The sequence below is a fragment of the Molossus molossus genome, unplaced genomic scaffold, assembly GCF_014108415.1.
Source record: "Molossus molossus isolate mMolMol1 unplaced genomic scaffold, mMolMol1.p scaffold_m16_p_13, whole genome shotgun sequence".
Lineage (NCBI taxonomy): Eukaryota > Metazoa > Chordata > Mammalia > Chiroptera > Molossidae > Molossus > Molossus molossus.
The window spans coordinates 77,196,721-77,213,752 of NW_023425348.1; the positions used below are offsets into that span (position 1 = coordinate 77,196,721).

At 45.3% G+C, this 17,032-nt stretch overlaps 1 protein-coding gene and 1 pseudogene across 1 annotated transcript in view; one reads left to right on the forward strand and one right to left on the reverse strand.

Annotated features, from left to right (window-relative positions):
- The window catches only part of LRRC4C (leucine rich repeat containing 4C), a 168,605-nt gene that overhangs the window by 2,025 nt on the left and 149,548 nt on the right, over positions 1 to 17,032 (reverse strand). The gene's annotated exons all lie outside the window — the stretch shown is intronic.
- On the forward strand, positions 30 to 7,533 carry LOC118628650 (annotated as a pseudogene).

Consider the following 17,032-nt stretch of genomic DNA (forward strand, 5'->3'; position numbering starts at 1 on the left):
TAGATCTCTTCCTAAATGTCTCCGGGACAATGTCGGCGAAAGCCATCATTTCTCAGACTAGAAAAACAACAGATCTAACGTCCGTTATTGAGTAATGAGTCTCATATTTCTAGAAAGCTGTTTCTGCCCTTGAAATTAGCAGCCATCCACAGCCCACACTCCATCCGGCGGGAATCACAGAGACCTGGAAAGATGCAGCGAGGACCTTCATGGAGTGATAACCAACCAGTGTGAGCCAGATGCCTGAGGACGCATAACATGTAACCCACCATTAGAGTCACTGTCTGATCAAACCGGAAAAGTTCCGAAAATAGAATTTGGGGACCATTCCCAACAAACTAAAAAAATCCCTTGCAAAATTAGTAATAACTGACATTTTATTTGAGGTTTTTCTTTCTTTCTTTCTTTTTCTTTTTTTTCTGGTACATGCCCCTAGTGGGAACTGAACCCAGGACTCTCTGGTGGGCAGGCCGACGCTCTAACTGCTGAGCCAAACTGGCCAGGGCTATTTGAGGTTTTTCTATGTGCAGGCACCTTGGGCTCTAGACTTCACAAAAAATCCTATCCAGGAATGTCGACACATTTATGGGGCTCAGCATAAAATGAAAATGGGGATGCCTTTGCTGCTAATGATAGAGAATTTCAAATCAGGAATAACAGCAGGAAGCCCCATGTAGACCCTTCTGAGAATGGGGCCTCTGCCGCTGTACCCGTTGCCTGCCTGACCCCTCCAATCCTCTATCCTCCGACGTGTGAACTGTCATATTCTCCGTTTTCGAGATGAAGAAATTCATCACAGAAGCGACATGCATGGATCCCCATGTAACTACAGCGCCAATGCTCCGAGGCTCATCTGCTCAGCCCAGAGGCCCAGGATTGCAAATACTCCACAAAGGAGGTTGCCGTGACAATGAAGGCAAAATACATAATAATTTCTTTAAAATACATTTGCTTTGGGTGCCCTCAGTTGTAAACACTGGCAACTTAACTTACGGCCCCTGGGAAGACACTGAGAGAGTGACATGTACAGACGCACGTAAACTTCTAGATTCCAACATACCAAACTCATTGCACTAGAGCCGACTGCTACCTACAGGCAGACATGCCGCAAACTAAATCTTTCCATAAAACATATTTTTTTTTTTTACAGAAAAGATTTTAGTATAATGGGACTATGACACATCTTGGGTCCCTACTCTTACTCATTTTAAGAGAAATAAAATAACCCACTCTCTGCATCTCTTCCAGCTCAAGGAGGCGGAGTTCCGAAGGAACTTGTGTTACCCCCTGTCCGGCCCACTTCACTACCGTACCACGGACTGGGCACCTGTGATTTCTCCCAAATCTCTCAACAAACAGTGACCCTTCTGTGAATCTCTTGCAAAGAAAAAAAAAATGGGGGGAGTGGAACGAGGAGCTGACCGTACTCGATTTAAAAAGGCACTAATGTAGCACTTATGATGTATCGCCTTGGGGATGTTAACTTGTCCTCCACATGGTTCAATCTCCTCACTCGCAAAATGCAAACGATAATGTTAAATTCCCCTTAGTGTTGTGAGGACAAAATTAGTTAATGTAGATAAAGGGCTCAGAATAGCACCTCTCGATTGCAAGCACTCAATAAACCTTAGACATTACTGTTATCATTATTACTGTCTTTGTTGTTGCCCTTAGCCAGACAGTTTGCTAAGTACTGGGCATATAAAGTAGAAGACCGTAAACCTTACCTCTGAGTAAATTACAATTCGAAAGCGAAAGCCATACAAACAGATGAAGTGCGATGATAAACCTAGGCTCTGAGTGTTTGAGCCCAGGCCACACGAACACAGGGGCACTGAGGTCCGAGCAACCCAGTCTCTGCTGGGAATGAGGAGTTTTCAGAGAAAGGTTATCTGATCTCTGTTTTAGGGGAGGACGAGGTCAGGACAGGACAGGAAAGGAGAGCGCTTCAGGCAGAGAGACCAGCCTAACTCAAGACAAGACGCATGAAATCTCCTAGTCCATCCAGGGAACAGTGAAAGGTTCCACGTACGAGCCTGGGGCGGAGAAGGAGAAAGCAGCTGGTGCGAGATCAGCTCCAGACCGTCAAGGGTTATGCAAACTTGGAATCACTGTGTTGTCCTGCAGATGCCACGTTCTGTTGTCAGATTGGACGCTATCGCCAGCTTTGTTCTTAAGAACGGTAATGTTGGACAGATGTAGGAGGGAGAAAAGCTCTGGAAGGGCCTGGTAGCAAGGAGAACAGCTAAAAAGATCTTCCCATTGTTCCCACTGAGCTGCGGACGGAAGTCAGCGCCAGAGACAGGTCCAGCTTCTTGGCCATCACTTCCATTCCCCCCGCTCGAGGGCTGGAGGTGAGAAGCGTTGGCTCTTCTCTAGGATATAATTCTCCTGCTGGTGGTAAGGGTCTCATTTTACATTAGCATTTCTAAATAACTGCATTTTTAGAGAGTACACATGATGGAGAAGAGGATTTGTTTTCAGTAACAGGAGATGCCTTACTCGAAAAGGCAGCTGTTATTAGCAGTCCTTAAACATACATCCTCGTTTACAAAACCACTGAAAGGGACCGAAGTCTAAGGAAGGTGGAGTTTAAAGCCACAGATTGCTTTCTGGCTTCATGGGCTTGTTTATGTCTCCTCCATCAGGGCAGCAAAGAAAGGCGACTAATAGGTTGTGAATTAGTATTTCTTTTTGCATACTTCCCAGGCAGACTGACTTCCGTTCATCCTCAGGGCCACTGTGGCTCCAGGCTGACTTATCACACCATCCAGTACTAGGGTCATTTGTTCCTGGGTCTGTTTCCTCCCCAGCCCGTGAAGTCTGGGAGGGTGGAGGCCATGTCCGATGGTCTCTCCTTAGCTTGTTCCCAACACAGTACCTGGCTTGCTGTAGGCACTAAATAACATGACTGTTGAAAATGTGCACATCAGTAAATATCTAATGACAACTCTTTGGAGACGTGTAAGTGATCTGTACTAATGTATTCATGCCCACAAACCATCCAGTCTTAACCTCAAACCCCAACCATGTCCCTTATGGGGTTCTCACAGGGCTTCTACATGCAGGCCAATACCCCTCTGTCTAATCACTCTGGGGCTAGGTACCAGCCAGCTAGGGACGGCCCCTATGTCCAGCACCCACTGACATGATTCACACTAGCCGATCCAAGCCTGTTTACCTTGCCTTCCCTCAAAAAACACGATGAGGCTCTTGCTCACATTTCCTCCTTGCTCCTTCTACCTCCACACCAACCCCGCTGCTGCCCCAGTGGCCCGTGTGGCATGGCCTCTTCTCTTGGGAACTGTCAGTAAAAACACACACATTTTTTTTTTTTAATGGTTGTTGTCTCCTGATCTGGTTGACTGGAAACAGCACAGAAGTGAAGACATAAGTCCTTTCTCTGCCATTTGCTACCTATTTCCTTTTTAAAATACGAAGCAGCGAAAACATTTCTGTGACCTGGTCAAGAGAGAATGCTCTGGCGTGAGACTTCCTGATTCCATACGCCTGCTTGGGCCCCCGGGCCCTTACAACTGAGCAAGCGCCCCTGTCTCTACTTCACGGTCCCAGCCAGGCAAGGGGACAGTGTGATCTACTCAAATGGCCTTTATTAGGGCTGTCACCTAATGTACAATAATGTTACGGCTCATGATAAGCAATATATGATAAATATTTAATACATATTAAAAATAAAATGATGGCCCTGGCCGGTTTGGCTCAGCAGTAGAGCGTCGGCCCGCGGTCCAGAGAGGCCCGGGTTCGGTTCCCACTAAGCGCACGTACCTCGGTTGCAGTTTGTCCCCGGCCCTGGTTGGGTCGTGCGGGTGGCAGCCACTCGATGTGTCCTTTTCACGTCGATGTTTCTCTCGCTCTCTCTCCCTCTCTCTCCTTCCCGCTCTATCTGAACAAAAGGTGGAAAAATGTCCTCGGGTGAGGATTAAAATAAAAAAATAAAATGATGGCACACTCAGTTTCGTTTTCTCATCCGAGATAGGACTTAAACTAATATTTATCATTCAAAGTGGTGGTTAGGACGAACTGGCCTGACCAGGGACACGTATCGATGAAACACGCAAACATGATACATTACTACTAATTGTATTAATTGCATTAATTATAGAGCATATGTGCCTGTCCTCCTTCAATCCCCAGGCTGCTCTATTTTCTACTTCTTGCTTACTTCAAGATCCTTTTGCTATTGCAATTAATGAGATTTCCCATAAATCAGTTATAAGTAACGACTTATGAGTTATAACTGGTTCATAGCTGATTTATAACCTACAGCAAACAATGCTTGGTACATGCACCGAATCAAATAAGCTACTATCGACAAAAGGTTTTCTACTTTCAAATCTTAATTATGTTACTTCACATCAAAAGCCACGTTTCAACATCTCTTTCATAAGACGTTTTTATCACATCAAAAGGAAATCTGTTTAAAGGTACGCGCCCTCCATTACGGTGTCATCTGACAGCGTTTGTTTCCAAATGGATCTGTATGGGTTTGGAATTAAACTCTAATACTTTTAGCCTGGTCCCGGAGGATATCTTGACTTTGTCAACAGACCTTTCTCCTTTCCCTACCCATGCCTCACTGCACAGAGATTCACAGAAGGGACTGAGGACCACGGAGAGCTCTCGGGCCTGCTTCATTGAGCACAGCAACACTGCTAAGTCAGCACAACTCTCTAGACATTGGAACTAGTTTGGAAACGAGGTGGGAGAAAGATACATGTAGTCAAACACAATCACTCAACCACCCTGCCCCCAAAGACTCTCAGACTCACACTTGTCTGTAACAGCAACAAACCTTCCTAAACACCGAGCACCGAAGACATTGACCACATTCAGCCTGGACACTGAGACCCAAGCCACACCTTATCGGGAACATCGACATGACTTGGCTCTTCCTCTTCCGCTGTCTTTAGAAGCTTCTCTGTCCTCTTCTGGGGCTCTCCTGCTAGAGCGAACGGTGCGTTTCACTGTCCCCACAGGGCCGTACCCAGACATCAATCACCTCTCCCAGAAAGCATCGGGGAGGCCTGTGTTCGGAGATGCTGAACCCATCGCCCCACTTGCTGTTTCCCGGTCCTGGGCCGCTCCATCGTGACTCTTACATAGGCCCAGTCAAGTTCCCACACTGGAACACCGTCCTAACATCCAACTTCCAGTTCTCAATAAATTCTGGCCTACTCTTCACCACTTCTCTCACAGACACCCCTCAATCTTTGTGGGGTGGTGTTCTCCCTCATCCTAGTGAGCAATACACTCAGCAGTGTCTTATCAACAGGTTGTGTTGGTGACATTTGGGGAGTCAGCTTTTTACAACACTAAAGGTGGGTTATTATTTAAAATGTGCTTGAACCTCAATCAGTCTCGCTCTGTCTCTCTCTCCTCTCTCCCTCCCTCTGTCTCTCTCTCCTCTCTCCCTCTGTCTCTCTCTCTCTCCTCTCTCTCTCCCCCTGTCTCTCTCCCCCTCTGTCTCTCTCTCCTCTCTCTCCCCCTCTGTCTCTCTCTCCTCTCTCCCTCCCTCTGTCTCTCTCTCCTCTCTCCCTCTGTCTCTCTCTCCTCTCTCCCTCCCTCTGTCTCTCTCTCCTCTCTCCCTCTGTCTCTCTCTCTCTCCTCTCTCTCTCCCCCTGTCTCTCTCCCCCTCTGTCTCTCTCTCCTCTCTCTCTCCCTCTGTCTCTCTCTCCTCTCTCTCCCCCTCTGTCTCTCTCTCCATAATTGTTGCCCAATCAACATTCTACTCCCTTACTTCTAAGAAAACTTCATTCAGGAAAATTTGCTCCCCTCATAAAAAACCCCCCACAAAACTATATTCTCTGCTTTGGGAGAGGCTGTCGCAGCCGTGAAGGGTGACTCAAATTTGGTTTCAGCCAGGACTAGGAAAGTTCCAGATAATAAATCTTTCAGGCTTTTCGGGACATCTGGTTTCCTGTTGCAACTACACAGCTCTTCCATTATAGCTTGAAAGTAGGCCCAGACAAAAGACAAATGAATGGGCATGGCTGCGTTCCAATTAAACTATGCATGGGCACTGAGATCTGAAGTATAAAATTAGAATTTCATATCTCAAAATACTGTTAACATTTTTTCAACTATTTAAAAGTTCAATAATATTCTTAGCTCACAGGACAGAGGAAAACAGATGGTGGGCTGACTTCGGACTACAGTTTGCTGAGTCCTTTGGGATGGCTGGACCATCCCTATCGCCAGAGACTGGTCAGATCTGCACATATGTCACCATTTGGCCAATGAAATAAAAAGAGGAGTCAGCTGAGAGTGTTCTGGGAAATTTTTTTCTCCTACAATTAAGAAGAAACAAATGGGAAAGAAGTAATTCTTGGGCAGCTACGCTCATTAGATCACTTCTATCTGCCTGTGGACGCTGCCGAGTGAGCATTGTGGGAGTCTCCCCTCCTGCAGGGTCGTGTCTAAGGCCGAGCCTCCCAAAGGGCTGGGGCAGCTGTGCAAGCTCTTCATTGGAGGTTCGAGCTTTGAAACAACCAATGAGAGTCCGAGGAGCCGCTCTGAGCATTGAGCAATGGGGACGCTCACAGACTGTGTGGTGATGACAGATCCAAACACCAAGCGCTCAGAGGCTTTGGGTCGTCACGATGCCACAGTGGAGGACATGGACGCAGCCACCAATGCAGGGCCACACCAGGTGGACGGAAGGACTGTGGCACTGGAGAGGACTGTCTCAAGAGGAGATTCTCAGAGACCTGGGGCCCACTTCACCGTGAAAAAGAATTTGCCGGTGGTGTTGAAAGACACTGAAAAACGTCACCGAAGAGATTATTTTGAACAGTACGGGAAAACGGGAGTGATTGAAATCAGGACTGACCGTGGCAGTGGCAAAAGGAGACGTTTTGCTTTTGTGACCTTTGGTGACCGTGACTCTGTGGACAGGATGGCCGTTCGGAAACCCCAGTGTGAATGGCCACGACTGTGAAGTGAGAAGCCCTGTCGGAGCAGGAGATGGCTGGTGCTTTGTCCAGCGACGAGGTCGAAGTTCTGGAGACCTCAGGGGTGGTCGTGGAGGTGGTTTTGGTGGGAATGATGACTTTGGTCGTGGAGGAAACTCCAGTGGTCAAGGTGGCTTTGGTGGCAGCCATGGTGGCGGTGGGGATGGCCACAGTGGGTTTGGTAATGACGGGGGTGGCTTGGGAGGCGGCTAGGGAAGGGGCGGGCAGGGCTATGGAATCCAGGGGCCGCTAGGACGGCGACAACGACGGAGGGGACGGAGGTGGCTTTGGCGATGGCAGTGGGAGTGAGTTTGGAGGGGGTGAAAGCTACACTGATTTTATCGGTGACAACAATCAGTCTTCAAATGTTGGAACCATGAAAGGAGGAGCATTTGGAGGCAGAAGCTCTGGCCCCTCTGGTGCTGGAGGCCAATACTTTGCAAACCACGAAACCAGTGGCAGCCCAGCAGCAGCTGCAGCGACGGCCGTGGCAGAAGCCTTTGACGATGGCCAGGAGACAAAGCTCAGCAGGAAGGGGAGCCAGAGAAGTGACAGGAGGTGACAGGTTACAACAGATCTGCGAGCTCAGCCAAGCCCTGGTGGCTGGCCTGCCCGCCACGAGGAAGACGTGTCTTAGACAATGCCGGTGAATGGCAAACGTTCAAGGACCGCGTGCGTGACTAACTGTGTAACAGGCTTTTGTAGTTTCTGTTCTGTGGAAAGTGCAAAGCAATCCAACCAAGTGTTTTAATGTAGATTTTTTTTTTGCACCCTTGCTGTTGATTGCTAAATGTAACAGTCTGATCATAACACCAAATAAATGTATCTTTATACATAAAAAGAAGAAGTTTTTATCCTGTTTCTGGATAGCCTTATGAGGATAAGATGCCTGGAGGTTCTGCAGCCATTTTGTGGCCAAGAGAGGAGGCTGCCTGAGAACCAGGCTGATACCTGCCAAGGGGGAAGATGAAAAGAGGGAAGAACTGGCATTCTTGATATTGTGATAGCAGCTGAATTAATTAATCCTGTAATTGTATTTCCTCTGTATTTTCTTATTATGTAAAATACTCAATTCTTTATAGTACAGACAGTTATTTTTTCTGGTCACCTAGAGTCAAACCTATCCCGATGCTGTCATACTCATTCTATTCTCTCCCGGTCTCCCTCTGTCTTCCTGTATCTCTCTTTCCATCCCTCTCTTCCTCTAACCAACAGCAAAGTACAGACAAGACAGTAGAGCCCGGTTGGTGTGGCTCAGTGGTTGAGCGTCGCCCATGCACCAAGAGGTCGCCGATTCGATTCCCGGTCGGGGCACAGGTTGTGAGCCTGATCCCCAGTGGGGGGCATGTAGGAGGCCGCCAATCAATGTTCTCTCTCATTAATGTTTCTCTTTCTCTCTCTCTCCCTTCCTCTCTCTCTAAAATTAATCAATAAAAAAGGCAACAGCCCTGGCCGGTTTGGCACAGCGGTTAGAGCGTCGGCCTGCGGTCCGGAGAGACCCGGGTTCGGTTCCCGCTAGGGGCATGTACCTTGGTTGCAGTTTGTCCCCGGCCCTGGTTGGTCGTGCGGGTGGCGACCACTCGATGTGTCCCTTTCACATCGATGTTTCTCTCTCTCTCTCTCCCTCCTGCTCTATCTGAACAAAGAATGAGGAAGCGTCCTCGGGTGAGGATAAAAAAAAAAAAAAGGCAACAGAAAAAGAAAAGGCAGTAGGACAAGTCTGATTTCTCTGATAAATCTGAGATCTAAGGAGGGAAACTAAGCTGAAGCAACATGATTTGCTTCTAAGAAAGGAGGTAAGGCCCATCCCCACCACGTGAAGGCTTTCTGCTGCAGTCATTTTTCTGGATATTGCTTTCAATTTTTAAAAAAGTTAGAATTTACAGGAAAAGAAAAAACAATAAATTAAATAACACTTCTCTAAATCAAATTTATCATACAAATATTTCCGAACATAGTCCCTCCACCCCCATTTGAAACCCAATTTTGCAAACCTGTTAAGCTCTCTCTGCCCCTTATGCAGGAGTATGTTGTTCTGCAAGTTTTCAGATAAAATAAAATTTTTGTAAATATGCCCAGGGCTGACCCTCTAGGCAAATGTAATGGAAATGATACATCATTTAAAGGGCTGTAACCCGGGGATTCAATCTGTCAAGTCAAAAGCAGGATCTTTGGCTAACCACACAGATCTTGTAAGATATTGAGATTTAGGATAAAAATCTCTGGATCTGCATTTTAATTTTTCTAGTAAAAGAATATATATTTAATATTTAGAAGTGATGACCTTATAATGTCATTGGATGAGAAGAAGCAGTGAGCAGAGAGAATGATGTATTCGAAAAAGAAAAGCAGGAAGTGTGACTCAGTGGTTCAGCATCAACCCAGGCACCGAAAGGTCGCAGGTTCGATTCCCGGTCAGGGCATATGCCCAGGTTGTGGGCCAAATCCCCAGTGGGGGCATGCAGGAGGCAGCCAATCGATGTTCTCTCTCATCGATGTTTCCATCTCTCTCTCCCTCTCCCTTCTCTCTCTAAAACCAATAAAGAAAAAAATAAAATAAAATAAAAAAAGCAGGAAGAAAGTTTAAAATAACATGTAGCCAACATGTTGTTGTGTTCTGGAGGGAATAAAATAAGGATTATAAAAGAGCTAAATTGGCCAGGCCTTCCAGAGCTTCGCAATCTTGTTAAGGCTATAATACGAATATATAGGTACATATAAAAATAAAATAAAACATGCACACATATGCATCTAGGCACTAATGCAAATCAACATATTCAATATCTAAATGCCATAAAGCACGGTCAGAAATCAAAATAGACAGATAATCAGAGACCATGTTAAGAGGGAGGGTGGCGGAGGAGCGAAGGGGCGACCGTAGAGCAGAGGAGCAGGGACATTAGTGAGAAAGCTGGCCAAACGGGAGCAGAGGACTTGGATTCCCCTGCAGAACTGAGAGAGTTGAGTTGACTCAACTGAGGGCCACCGCATACCTGGGAGAAGAATTTGAATCTGTGTCAATAAAGAGACTTAGGAAGAAACTCCAAGTTCTGAAGCAGCAAAGGACACGGTGAGAACGTTCATGTAGGAAGGTGCTGACCTTACATGCAAAGGAAATTGGAGAGAGATTAGGTGATGGAGAGAAGCCAGATGGCTTCAATCCTTGACACTCCGCACATCACGTCAGAACGGAGCGGAATAGATCTTCAATCTGCTGACCTGGCTACTGAGAAGTCTAGAGGTTCAAATGAACTGGGCTGGTTGAAATTCTGCAGAGTGGGAAACACCACTGAAGGCAAAATTGGCTTCTGTGTGTGGTTGCATTAAAAAAAATCAGTGTATTAGTCTCAGGTGTGCAATAAAAATTAAAAAAAAAAAAAAGAACTCACTAAAAATAATCAGTGTACATAGAGCAAGCAGGGTATCATTTTGGAAACTCTGATGTGCACATCAGGAAGGAGGTACCTCTGGTTTCCAGTGCGTCTCGTGTCTATTCTGCAAACTGCACACAGAGGGCCACTAAACACACATTCAGTTCGGGCTCCCTGACGACGTCCTGTACTTTCCAACTTGGAACAATGCTGAAGCATAGAAAGCAGTTTGCACACCACCACCCTGCCCCTCCCCAGTGTATATTAGCAAACCTGCAGAAACCAGAACCAGGTTTAAGGTAAAAGGGGACAGTTAGTTTAGGATTATTGAGTGTCTGACCTTTTCTAAACTTGTCACTGGATTGTGCCAACACACCATTAGTTAACCTTTAAACTTCTACTAATTTCCTTATATTCTCTTTCACATAGTATCCAACAAAAGGAGGCCAAACACATAAAAAAAAAAAAAAGTGGGAATTCCAGAGCTGACTCAGTCTGCTGGCAGGGACCAGATAAAGAACCCCAAGACCACAATGAAGAAACTGGCTCGCACAAGAATGATCCAAGACGGTGCTGGAAACCCCTCCCCAAACCACCTTTTCTTCATTGGCAGACATTCACACCCATGAGTGAAGACTCAGCATTCCAATGAGACATGCAGTGTATGGCCAGGCATGTTCCAAGCATGCTGCCCTACAATTCCAAGAACTCTCCGCCCTTGAGCCCACCTACCTTCCTCCAGCCCTTTCAGCCTGTCCTGACTCCCCAAAATCTGAGAGAAGGGACTTTAGGGCTTGAGCATGTCCTTCTGATCTGCTTTATGGAACACAGTCTCGTTCTATTTGTGTGAAGGACGCCGGACAGGAGGACCTGGATTCGAGGTCTCTGACCTGCAGGGGTCGGTGACAAGTCAGCCTTGTCCAAGCCGTACCTCCGTAAGTGGAAGGGATGATAGCAACATTAATCAATAGATCCTGAGAGGATTATATTCAGTAACTGCACAGCGTCCCCTGAAAGCAAATGCCCACACCTGCCCCTGCACCTCTGTAAATGCCACTATTACACCCAGTTGCTGGACACAAAAGAGGGAGGATTTTTCTTGGCTTCTCTTTGTCTTTATTTACATCCAGCCCAGAGCTCTTCATCTGACTCTGCCACTGAAATGGACCTGGATCCTTTCTCCTCAACGTCCTTTTCTAGACCAGATCATCTCCAGGTCCCACTCGGACCGCGGAAAGACACTTGGCCAGTTTCTCCACCTCCACAGTTGCCTTACCACCGTCAATTCCTCCTACAACGATTAGAGTGAAGTTCACGTCTATCATTCTTCAGTCGTAACATTCCTATGAGTTCTATACCCTTTTAGAGCAAAACACAAACTGTTTTGGCCTCTGACTGGCGATGGTCTGACACCTGCCCACCTCCCTTCCTCTCCCACCTTCCAGCTCTCTCCATCCCTCTCCCTCCAGCCACACTGGACTTCTTTTATTCCTCAAAACGCCAAAGCCTGTGCGCTGGGGTCCCCTCCGTCTGCAGCCGTGTCCTTTGATTTTCGTGTGGCTCTCCTTGTCATTCAAGGTTCCCTTTACATTTTACTTTCTCAGAAAGTTCCTTCTTTTTTTTTTTTTTTTATCCTCACCCGAGGCTATTTTTCCATTTTTTGTACAGATAGAGTGGGAGGGAGCGAGAGGAAGGGAGAGAGAGAGAAACATCAACGTGAAGGGACACATCGAGTGGCTGCCACCCGCATGACCAACCAGGGCCGGGGACAAACTGCAACCGAAGTACGTGCCCTTAGCGGGAACCGAACCCAGGTCTCTCCAGACCGCAGGCTGACGCTCTAACCGCTGAGCCAAACCGGCCAGGGCAGAAAGTTCCTTCTTGATCAGCCAGCCTAAGTAGCCCCTCTGTCATCACCGACCAAACCACCAGGTTTACTTTGCACCCTGCTACTTGCATTATTTGATATTTTCTCATATACTTGATGTTTGTTTTCTTACCCCCTCTCTCATCTCAGTGGAATGCTAAGTTTCATGAAGCAGAGACTCGTCTCCCCTCTTCAGTGGTATTAATAGCAAAAATCCTCATCGGACATCGGTTCAGTGCATGCAGAAATGAGTTAATGCGGACAGTTAAAGCTATGAAAACAATGGGCACCTACAGGATGCCGTGTACACCTCACTGATCCCTGGCATCTGGTCGAGTTCAACTCACACATACGTTTCATTCATTTCTGGACCAAGGCCTGTCCAGTTTTTAGTTATTTTCCGAGAAGTCCTTCCTACAAAGAAAAGTGAGAGAGAACAAAGCATTTACATCTAAAGGTCATCTTGTGGTCTCCTCGCTCTCTTTGAATTTTTTTTTTGGTTTTGTTTTTGACAGAAAAAAGTTTCCCTGTTTCTTTCTGTGTATGTGCTATTGTCAAGAGCAGCCCTGTTTTAAGTTTGGCCAAACAATGCCCTCTGCTGTATGTGCCTAAAAATAACACGGTCGCCTTGAAAATTCCGGCGTGGATGATGCAAAGGCTGTTCCCACGATGTGCTTCTTCACGTGTGCTTCAGAGCTGGGGAAGCTAGACTCAGCTCTCTGGTCGCCCCGACGGGTATAGCACTGAGCGCAGAGAACGAGAATCTTCACAGACAGAGAGTCACATGACCTCCAAATGCCCTTTAAAATTGATCGGCACATTCCTGCCTCTGGAACTCATTTGAGCTACTAATTAGAAAAGGTATGAATGAAAAATATCTGATTCTTCTGCCAGAATCCAAAGGAACAACTTGGCACAGGAGAGGCATTGGGGTAGGAAGTGGCAGTTCCAACTTTGTCTTAGCAACAAAAAGTGAAATCTACTTCATGTTAGAAAAGCAGAAGCAGAAATACAGCCAGCAACTTGGCAAAGCTAAAATAAAACTGACTTTTTTTTTTCTGCTTGTTTAGCTTTACATGAGGCAGCAAAGATAAGCACACCAGCATGAAGTTTCTGCCGCTTATGGATCCTTTTGATCATAGTCACATTTCGAGGTTAATTATTTATGAAGAACTAGAATATAGAGGACTGATTTGTTTTTCAAATGAAAGGGTAGGATTTAAGGTGTTCAGGGATATGTGTGTATTTTCATGACAGCTGCTTGCTGCGTTGGTTTAGTGGAAAGCATCACCAACAAATAAAGCTTAAACCTCTAGCTCTACATGCTGCTTCCTGCCTCATTCTCTGGGACGTGAAATCAGACCGCTCCAGTGCCCGGAGACGCGCCTGTTTGCAACGCGCCTGCACCTCCTTCGCTCTAACATTTTTGTGTCTGGGGCCCTACCAATGCGTCAGAACTCCTTTCCCTTTCCTGTCTGCTTTTGTTCTCTCTTCTTTTTCTCAGGCTCAGGGCCACCAAATGATTAATACATGATATCTTTACATGCAAAGTTGGGTGTTTAGTTTTATACTTTTCCTAGGTGGGGGAGAGGGGCATCCATCCGTCCATCAAAGTAACGCTCTGTAGGTTTCATGTCACTACACAGGGACCTAGACAATCAGTTTGAAGAAACAACCCACCAACGGTTCCCCAGTGCTCACAGAATAAGGCCTACGTCTCTTCCTGCCTCTACCCACTAGATGCCAGCAACACCCCCAGCCATGGCAGTCCACAGTGTCTCCAGACACCCCCCAATGTTCCGGGCGGGGGAGGAACTTGTCCCCTGGCAGACCGCTGCCTGTGTGACAGGCAGGACACCACGACGCTGCGCCCCGTCGCCGTCCCAGCCTCGTCTCCCGCTGTTCTGCAGAGCACCGTCCAGGCTGCGGGTGGTTCTGATTCTAAAGAGATACCCCCCACTTCTTCAGAGCCTGGCTCCTGCGGTTATTTCTTTATTTTTTCCCATGGCCTGGAATGCCCTACTCTGATTGTTCTTCCAAAATTGCACCCAATGGCAGTCAGGTTTGCAAAGACAATTTCCAATAGACCTTCCTTGGTCTTAACGGCCAGTACTGGGCCATCCCTTGCCCCAGGGGCCGTCACGCCCAGATCACAGCACTTGTCGTATCTGTGTCTGAACCTACGTGTTTGGAAAGGCACTGGACATACTTCATCGTAAACTTCCTCGGACAGGAACGGAGTGATGTCTAGGCATCATGTCTAGGCATGTCAGTAAGTGTTTGCTGAACTGCATTACTGATTCCTGAATGCAGTCCACGTCTTAATTCCTGTTCAGGAGCCAAGCTGATGAGCTAATTTTATAATCACAAATAATATATCAAGGTCCATTGATAAGATCCAAATTTGAACCAAAAAATAAAATAAAAATGGTAGACAACTCACCATAAATGGTAAAGAAGGGGCTCAATAACTACTCCTGGCCCCCTTCTCCCACAAACAAACACAAATTTATAAATAAATTTACAATGTGAACAAGTAGATTACAAAATAAATCAGCATTCAAATGGGTGATTGAAGACAATAGATTAGGGTTACAATGTATCCTTACCAGCAATAAATTGTGTGCTAAGAACCACATCCACAGTTCGTGGCATATTGTATATACTAAATATGTGTATATTAAGTGAAAGAAAATAAAGAATTGTTAAAATGAAAGAAAATAAATAGACTCGAGAAAATGTTTATTGTAAATTGCCAACTACTTATATGATTAAGTGTATGCTAATGAAACATAGAGTTTTTGTAAAAAAATCAGAGATACAAATGTATGTAATGCCCATCTATGAAACTTCCTAGAGACAGGATATTCTGATTTACATACTCTATTGCTTGGGGATACATGAGTTAATTATATTAAGAAGAACAATGTCACCCTGGCCGGTGTGGCTCAGTTGGTTGGGTGTCATCCCATGCATGGAAAGGTTGCCGGTTCGATTCCTGGTCAGGGCACATGCCTGGGTTGCGGGCTCAATCCCTGGTAAGGGCTGTGAAGGAGGCAGCTGATCGATGTTTTTCTCTTCTCTCTTCCTCTATCTCAAAAAATCAATAAACGATTCTTTAAAAAAAAAAAAAAAAGAATGGCCCTGGCCAGTGTGGCTCAGTGGTTAGAGCGCCAGCCCCACAGACCAAGGAGTTGTAGGTTCAATCCTGGTCAAGGGCACGTACCTCGGTTGCAGTTCAATCCCCAGCTGTGATTAGGGGTGTGCGGGAGGCAACCAATCGATTTGTCCCTCTCACATCGATGCTTCTCTCTCTCTCCCTCCCTTCCTCTCTCCCACGCTATCTGAAAATCAATGGAAAATATTCTCAGGTGAGTACTAAAATTTAAAAAAAAAAACAAGGCCTGTTATATATAGTCAATACTGTATGGATGTTTGTCATTGTTTTTATTACAGTCATTTGTCTACTGTTGACAACTGAAGTCAAATTATGGAGAATGATTATTACATCAGACTATTATAATCTGATGTTAAAGCAGTCAGAATCAATTAAGATTTCTTAGTTTGATTTCTCATCAATTATCTTATTTAATCATAATTTGCTTTTCCATAAAAATGCACAGTTCAATGCATGGGTTCCTAAGGCGTTCATGAATGGATTATGCACAATTTGTGAATCTCTTAAAATTATATGTAAATTTTTATATAAATGTGATTGTGTAATGTTATAGAAAGATTATCATTGGCTTTATCATCACGTTCTCTAAGAGATTTATGACTGCAAAAAAATTTAAGTTCTACATGAAAAGATGTGACAGTCTGAAGTATTTGAAGGGTATATTATAGTCTAGCTATAATTGAGCAAACTGGCATTCTGCTGTAAATATCCTTGGCTTCTGTGTTCAGTAAGTGTGACTACCTTCTCATGACGAGCTACCAAAATCATATTCCTGAAAGTAAACTACTGAGGGTTAGACCCAGGTGTGAGCAAATGCTTCAAGACAAATATCCACTGTGAAAGGTTTGGGAATGAAGTTTTCCTTGGTGACAATGATCCTTGGCACACATTTTGAGCACTGGTACTGAGGTGACAATTGATCACCCTATGTCATTTCCTTATGGAATTTGTGTCAGTGTAAGAATCGGTTTGAAAGGGGTCCTGAGCTTCCTCAGCAGAAGGAATAGGAACGTGTCTACTCCACCCTTCTCTCCTTTTGCCACAGTTTAGTCCTCAAGGGGAAATGCACTGAAATAGCACAATTGAATTGTTCATGTTTACTTATATTTTGGGTAACAATAACTAATTCCAGAGGAGAAAATATCATGTTTACTAATATTTGAAAAGATCAAGTGTATATCAGGAGTAAATGGCAAAAAAATTGTATTCCATTAAACAACTCTAACTAAAACCTCTATAACCCCCCCCCCCCCCCCGCCCATCTAATGCCAGATGAGGTTAAATTGCAGAAACAAGGTGTGTGTGTGTTAGCCACACAGGCTGCACAACAGAATGATTCTTTCTAGTGAGTCTGAGTTGGAAAAAGGGAATTAAAGGATAGCAAATATAAGAGGCAGAACGTCTCAAATTATGCTTAATCAAAATATGAAAACTTATTTATCTCCTCATTGCATTCTTTTGTCAGTCTACAGAGGCTACTAGTTATTCTTTTATTTTATTTTTACATATATTTACACATTGATATTAACATTTACATATGTTCCTGTATAGGTTAAAGACAGGGAAAGTGAGTATAGGAGCTTTTAAAAATACAAGCCCATCTTAAACATAAATCCTTGGCAAGGTAGGTAGATAAGGATGGGAT